We start from the raw sequence: 7,360 nt of genomic DNA on the forward strand, positions 1-7,360 counted from the left end.
GCGGGTGCCTTGGGGGGGGGGGGGACCTCTCGGAAACCTCTAGGTTGCACATGGGATAAACCACTCACACAAAAACACTCATACGTACACTCACACAAACAAATACATACATTCACAGAAACACCCATATATACACTTACACACACGTACACATTCACTTTTATACCTGCATGAATATTTCATATATTTTCATTGTAATAAAAAAAATCGACGATATCCTTTTTACGCGATTTAACATATTTTCCAGTAACTAAAAAAGGAAAAGAAAAATATCTGAATTTTAACCTTATCGCGTTTATTAGACAAGAACACTGAATGAGCAAATAAGGAATAATTAACATGAATAAAACAACAAAAACAACAACAGTAATAACAATATTAATAACATGAATGATAATGGCGACAATAATGATAATAATGATAATAAAAATATAATAAAAATAATGAAATTAATAACAATAATAGCAATGATAATACTTCCTTCAGGGGATTCGAACCCGTGATCGCAGATTCGAATTGGGCGCCATAAGGAAATCGACCACGTGACGAGGAAACTATATATCAGGAAGATGATAATAATGATAGACAACTACAATGATAATGATGAAGATGATATTATCCTTATCATCATTATTGTTATTGAAATAATAATCATTGTAATTTCTATGGTCAGGATCACTATAATTTATATTATCATTATCATCATTATCATTATCATTATTATTTTTATCAATATTACTATCACTATTATTGTCATTACTGTTGTTGTTGTTGTAGCTATTATTATCATCTTTATTTTATTACTACCATCATTATTATCATAATTATTATTATTATACGTATTATTCTCATTATTGTTAACATTATCATTTTCGTCATTGTTATTATAAGTGCTATTATTATTGTTATGTTAATATTACTATTATCATCATCATTATTATTACCTCCTCCAATAAGAATATTTGTTGGTAGCATTGGTTAGTTTGTTGGTTAGCAGGATAACTAAAAAAATTATTAACAGATTTTCATTATTTATTAGCAATGCGAGATAGAGAAACAGACGAAAAAAAAGTGATTTTAATGTAATTCTTCAAGATTGAATATTTTTATTGCGTGTGACCCTATTGCCCTATTATCATCATTTTATTATTATTATTATGATCACCAGTACACTATTTTTTTGCTTGAATTATCATTGTTATTATCATTATCATTATGATGCTTATTATTATTGTTATTCCTACTATGATTACTGTTGTCACTATTATTGGTTTTATTATCTTTTTAATTACTACTGTCATTATTATCATTATAATTATCATTATCATTATTATTATCTGTAAGAAATGAGTGAAAAGTATTATTTGTATGGAGATGCGGGGTATCGATCCCTGTACCTCTCACCTGCTAAGCGAGCGCTCTACCACTTGAGCTACATTCCTTGTCTGTGAGGAAGTGTTCTTGTTCTAATTTTCTTTCTTTTTCTGTCTGTCTGTCTGTCTGTCTGTCTGTCTGTCTGTCTGTCTGTCTCTCTCTCTCTCTCTCTCTCTCTCTCTCTCTCTCTCTCTCTCTCTCTCTCTCTCTCTCTCTCTCTCTCTCTCTCTCTCTCTCTCTCTCTCTCTCCCTCTCTCTCTCTCTCTCTCTCTCTCTCTCTCTCTCTCCCCCTCTCTCTCTCTCTCTCTCTCTCTCTCTTTCTCTCTCTCCTCTCTCTCGCGCGCGCTCTCTCGCTCTCTCTCTCTCTCTCTCTCTCCCTCCCTCCCTCCCTCTCTGTCTGTCTGTCTGTCTGTCTGTCTGTCTGTCTGTCTGTCTGTCTGTCTCTCTCTCTCTCTCTCTCTCTCTCTCTCTCTCTCTCTCTTTCTTTCTGTCTCACATACGTTCTCTTATATGTGTTGCCGTTTAGGTGATCTCTATATTTCTCTGCCGTTGCAATCACACAAAAACTTCTTCAAGGGTTTTCATTTATTTCTTATATTGTTACTAGGTTTTGCATATGGATCTAGGATGAAACTGACACATGTTTCACCAATACAAACCACATAGGAAAAAAATATCTGTTGGTGGAAAAAAAAAAATTGCTGTGTGCATTTTGAATTTTGGAATTCGACCTTCTCTTCAGTTTTCGGACAATGGCGGCGAACGCTAAGGTTTTATTCACGGAAGATCATAGACTTCGGGATTTGGAGGGAATGGGAGGGTTTGGGGGGAAGGGGGAGGGAAGGGGAGGGTGTGGGGGGAAGGGGGAAGGAAAAGGGGAGGGTGTGCAGGGGGAAGGGGGGAGGGAGGAGGAGGGTGTGGGGGGGGAGGGGGAGGGAAGGGGGAGGGGTGTGGGGTTTGTAAGAGGGGAGAGAAGGGGGGAAGGGTGTGGGGGGGGGAGGGGGAGGGAAGGGGAGGGTGTGGGGGGAAGAGGGGAGGGAAGGGGAGGGTGTGAGGGGAAGGAAGGGGAGGGGAAGAGGGGAGGAGTATTGAGTGAGGAGAGGGGGAGGGAAGGGGGAGGGTGTGGGGGAAGGGGGAGGGAAGGGGGAGGGTGTGGGGGGGGGAAGGGGGGAGGGAAGGAGAGGGTGTGGGGGGAAAACGGGGGAGGAAGGGGAGGAGGGTGTGGGGGGGCTTAAGGGGAAGGAAGGGGAGGGTGTGGGGGAAGGGGGGAGGGAAGGGGAGGTGTGTGGGGGAAGGAGGAGGAGGGAAGGAGGAGGGTGTGGCAGGGGAAGGGGAGGGAGGAAGGGGAGGGGTGTGGGGGGAAGAAGGGGAGAGGAAAGGGAGAATAAGGGGAAGGGGAGGGAAAGGGAGTGTAAGGGTGAAGGGGGAGAGAAAGGGAGAATAAGGGGAAGGGGAGGGAAAGGGAGTGTAAGGGTGAAGGGGGAGGGAAAGGGAGAATAAAGGGAAGGGGGAGGGAAAGGGAGAGTATGGGAGTACAGAGAAACAAGACCAGTCTAGTGGTGCCATACACTCCCAAAGAATCTCTTGGAATTGTCCTTACAAGATGTAGACAACAAAAAGAGGCGATTTTACCTTAGCTGAAGATCCCTCGACAGCAGTAGTAGTGATAAGGAATACTCGCATGCCACATTTTACTTATTCATACGTTTATTAAACATTTTCCACCATCTTTATTGCAGTTTACCCTTCGATAGAAATAAATTGCTCAGACAGAGAGTGAAAGAGAGAGAGAGAGAGAGAGAGAGAGAGAGAGAGAGAGAGAGAGAGAGAGAGAGAGAGAGAGAGAGAGAGAGAGAGAGAGAGAGAGAGAGAGAGAGAGAGCGCAAGATATATAGATAGAGAGAGAGATTGAGCGAGATAGATAGATAGAGAGAGAGAGAGAGAAGAGAGAGAGCGCGAGATAGATAGATGGAGAGAGAGAGAGCGAGAGAGAAAGAGAGAGAGGGAGAGAAATGTCTCATGGTTCCCAATGACCATGAACTTTGAGGTTGAAACGAGTACGTATTGTGAATATTAAATATCTAAATTTATTGTCATTACGTAGGTGAGATTCAGTAAAATAGTTATTATTTTACTTCATTATCATTTTGGATTATTATGATAGGCCTTTTTCAAATGTATAAATATTAGTTACAATGAGTTAATTCTCCCTTTTATAGTACACTCGTTTCAAAACACCCCCCTTAACATATATTCCCCTCCACCTTCCCTCCTCCCCATATTCCCCATGCTCCCTTCCCCTTACTCTCCTTTTCCCTCCCTCCCCTTCCCCCTCCACCATATTCTCCTCTTTCACTCCCCTTCCCCTTACTCTTTCTTTCTCCATATTCTCCACATCTCCCTTACATTCTCCTCTTCCCTCTTCCCCTATGCTCTCCCCCTTCCTTCCTTCCCCCTTCCCCTCCCCCCCATATTCCCCCCATCTCCCTTACTCTCCCACTTTCCCTCCTCTTCCCCTATGCTCCCTCACCCTTTCCCTTACCCTTCCCCCTTCCCAGCCGCATCTCCCCCTTTTCCCCCCTCCTCCTTCCCTTCCGCTCTCTCCTTTCCCTCTGTCCTCCTTCCCCCACTTACCCTCCACACTCTCCCCTTTTCCCTCCACCCCTCCTTCCCCTGCCTACGCTCTCCCCTTTTCCCTCCCTCCTCCTTCCCCCTTACCCCCACGCTCTCCCCCTTTTCTCTCCTCCTCCATTTGCACCTTACCCCCTAATGCTCTCCCCTCTCTTTTCTCCTCCTCCCTCCTTCCCCCCTTACCCCCACGCTCTCCCTCTTTTCTCTCCTCCTCCTTCCCCTCTACCCCACGCTCTCTCCCCTTTTCCCCCTCCTCCTCCTTCCACCTTCACCCCCGCTCTCCCCTTTTCTCTCCCTCCTCCTTCCCCTTACCCCCACGCTCTCCCCCTTTTCCCTCCTCCTCCTCCTTCCCTTACCCCCACCGCTCTCCCCTCTTTTCTCGCCTCCTCCTTCCCCTTACCCCCACGCTCTCCCCTTCTTCCCTCCTCCTCCTTTCCACCCTTACCACCCGCACGCTCTCCCCCTTTCCCTCCCCATCCTTCCCCTTACCCCCACGCTCTCCCTTTTCTCTCCTCCCTCCTTTCCCCTTACCCCCCCACGCTCTCCCTCTTTTCCCTCCCCCTCCCCCCCCTTTACCCCCACGCTCCTCCCCTCCCACCTCTTCACCCACAATCCCCCCTTACTCTCCCTTTCCCTCGCTCTCCCCTCCCCCCCTCCTTCCCCTTCCCCCCTTCCCCCTTTAACTAGCGGTGGGGCCTCGATGCGTGGCGACGAAGGGGCACGGGAGTCGAGTCCATCATGTTTGGAGGCAACATGGCGGAAAAGTGGGCAATGAAGGGAGACTTTGCTACGGAGGAGGAGGAAAAAAAGGGGAAAAATGTAAAGAAGGGTAAAAGTTAGAGGTAATTAAGGCAGGTAATTAGCGACAGGTAATGAGGAGATGAAAGATTCTTCTGACATTTTTTTTTTTTTACGTTTCTAGAATGATTTCATTATACTTTGTTTTTATTGATGGGGCACTTTTTGTCTTTTCTTTTTCATTTTAAGTAAGATTAAGGAAATTTCATTTACAACAAAGGTCAAAAGAGCCTTGTATTTAACCTTTTTTGAAATATTAATTATGATATAGCAAAATTAAAGATTGGAGGGTTGGTTTGCGGCGCGCGCGCGCGCGCGCACACACACACACACACACACACACACACACACACACACACACACACACACACACACACACACACACACACACAAAACACACCCTTCCATTGCTAGTAACATTATAATCATCATTATTCCCTTCATCATCACCACCATCCTCATTAATATCACCACCGTAATTATCACTATCAATCTCCCATTCTCAAATGCACTTTCTTTCACACTTTCGACGGAAATTTTGAGAAGAGAAAGTCGACCATCCACGAATGCAAGTCATTAACAAGTCAACCAGCTGTTGGGTTGTTTTGGTGATGGTTCTGTAACCGCCGTAAACACACAGAATTTTTGGTATTTTCGCAATTTGTCATTTTCTTTTGTTTTTTGCTTTTTGCTTCTTTTTGTGCTGTCTTGTTTTTTTCTTGTTTTTGCTTTTTGTTATCATTATTATTGTTATTGTTATTTCGGTTCGTATTAGCAGCGTTCGTTCTTAAATTCTAAATTGTATTTATTTTACGTTCATTTAAATTTGCTTTTGTTTGTAATTGAAAAGTTTCCTCTGTCTTTTTTGTTTTGCTTTTGTCTTTTATTTTTTTGTGTTTGGTTTGTCTTTAGTGTTTTCTTGTCTTTGTTATTTTTGTTTTTATTTCTTTCTTCGATTCCTATTTGCGTTTGTTGTAAATCCTATTTAATTCTTCCTTTTTCGTTATTTTTCTCTTTCTCGTTTCTCTTTCCCTCGTCTTCTCTTTCTTGCAATCAGTTTTCTTCTCGTTGCAATTCTTTTTATTTCTTTTTTTCTCGTACATTTTCCACATAATTATCTTTTCCCTTTATCTTTCGATTTGGTCATCGCGAAGATCTCTTTTTTTCACTCAGAAACTCATTTTAGTCCGTGATTAGAATTCCGGAAAAGTGTATTTAATGACGTTGACTTTGTGGACAAAAAAAAAAAAGAAAAAAAAAAGAAATAAATTGCCACCTGAAACCTTCCGCAAAGAAAAGGAAGAAAAAGAAGAAGAGAGAAAAAGGATAAGCGTCCCCAAAATTCAGTATATTTCGGCCATCCCGAAAAGATGATTAAGATCCCTTTCCCTTAATGCCCCTCCCCTTTCCCCTAATGCCCCTCCCCCTTCTCCTTGATGCCCCTCCCCCTTTCCCTTGATGCCCCTCCCCCTTTCCCTTGATGCCCCTGCCCCTCCCTCTTAGAACTCCTCCCCATTCTCCTTGATGCCTTTACCCCTCCCCCTTCATGTGCCCCTTTCCTTTTACCTTTAATACCACCTTCCCACCTTTCCCTCCCCCCCCCCCCTCTCTCCCCGTCTCCCTTGATGTCCCTACCCCCTCCCCCTCCACTTCCTTCAACGCCCACTACCCCATTCTACCCCCCTCCCCTTCCCCTTCAATTCCCCTTTTCCTTCCCCTTTAATACCCCTCCCCATCCTCCTTAAAGTGCCTTCCCCCTTCCTTTCATCCCCCTCCCCCTCCCTCCTCTCCCCTTCTTCTCCCAACCCCACGATCAGGTGGGATGAGGACAGGTAATTAAGGTGGCCAGATGTGAAGCCAGTGTGACTGCATTTTTTTTTTTTTGGGGGGGGATAAAAGAAGAAAGAAGAAAAAGAAAGAAAGAGAAGAAAAGAAAAAAAAAAAAAATATATATATATATATATATATATATATATATATATATATATATATATATATATATATATATATATACATATACATGACTTTCTTCCCTAACTCTATCTCCGCGTGTCTTATTTTTTATTATTCTTGTTTTTTTTTTCTTTATTTATTTATTTTTTGTATGAAGTGATCTTTAATTTTGTATATTTCTTGCTCAGGGTTATTATTATTATAATTGTCACAGTTATCATTATTATTATTATCATTATCATAGTTATCATTATTATCATTATTGCAATCATTATTACCATCATAATCATTTTATCATTACTACAGTATTATCATTATCATTATTAATATTATCATCATTAATCATCATCATTATTACTACCATATGTTGGTATCATTATTATCTATCAATATCACTGTTACCATTGCTATTAGTGTTATTATCAGTTATTGACATTATTATCATTATTATTATTATTAATATAATAATTATATAAAAGTATGATTATCATCCTCATTATTACTATCAGTATTATTTCAGTCTAGTGATATCATCATCATCATCATCGAAAGTATTATAAGAAAGAAAGAAAGAAAGAAAGAGAGACAGTAAAAACACCAAAGC

This window comes from Penaeus vannamei, chromosome 3 (assembly GCF_042767895.1).
Source record: "Penaeus vannamei isolate JL-2024 chromosome 3, ASM4276789v1, whole genome shotgun sequence".
Lineage (NCBI taxonomy): Eukaryota > Metazoa > Arthropoda > Malacostraca > Decapoda > Penaeidae > Penaeus > Penaeus vannamei.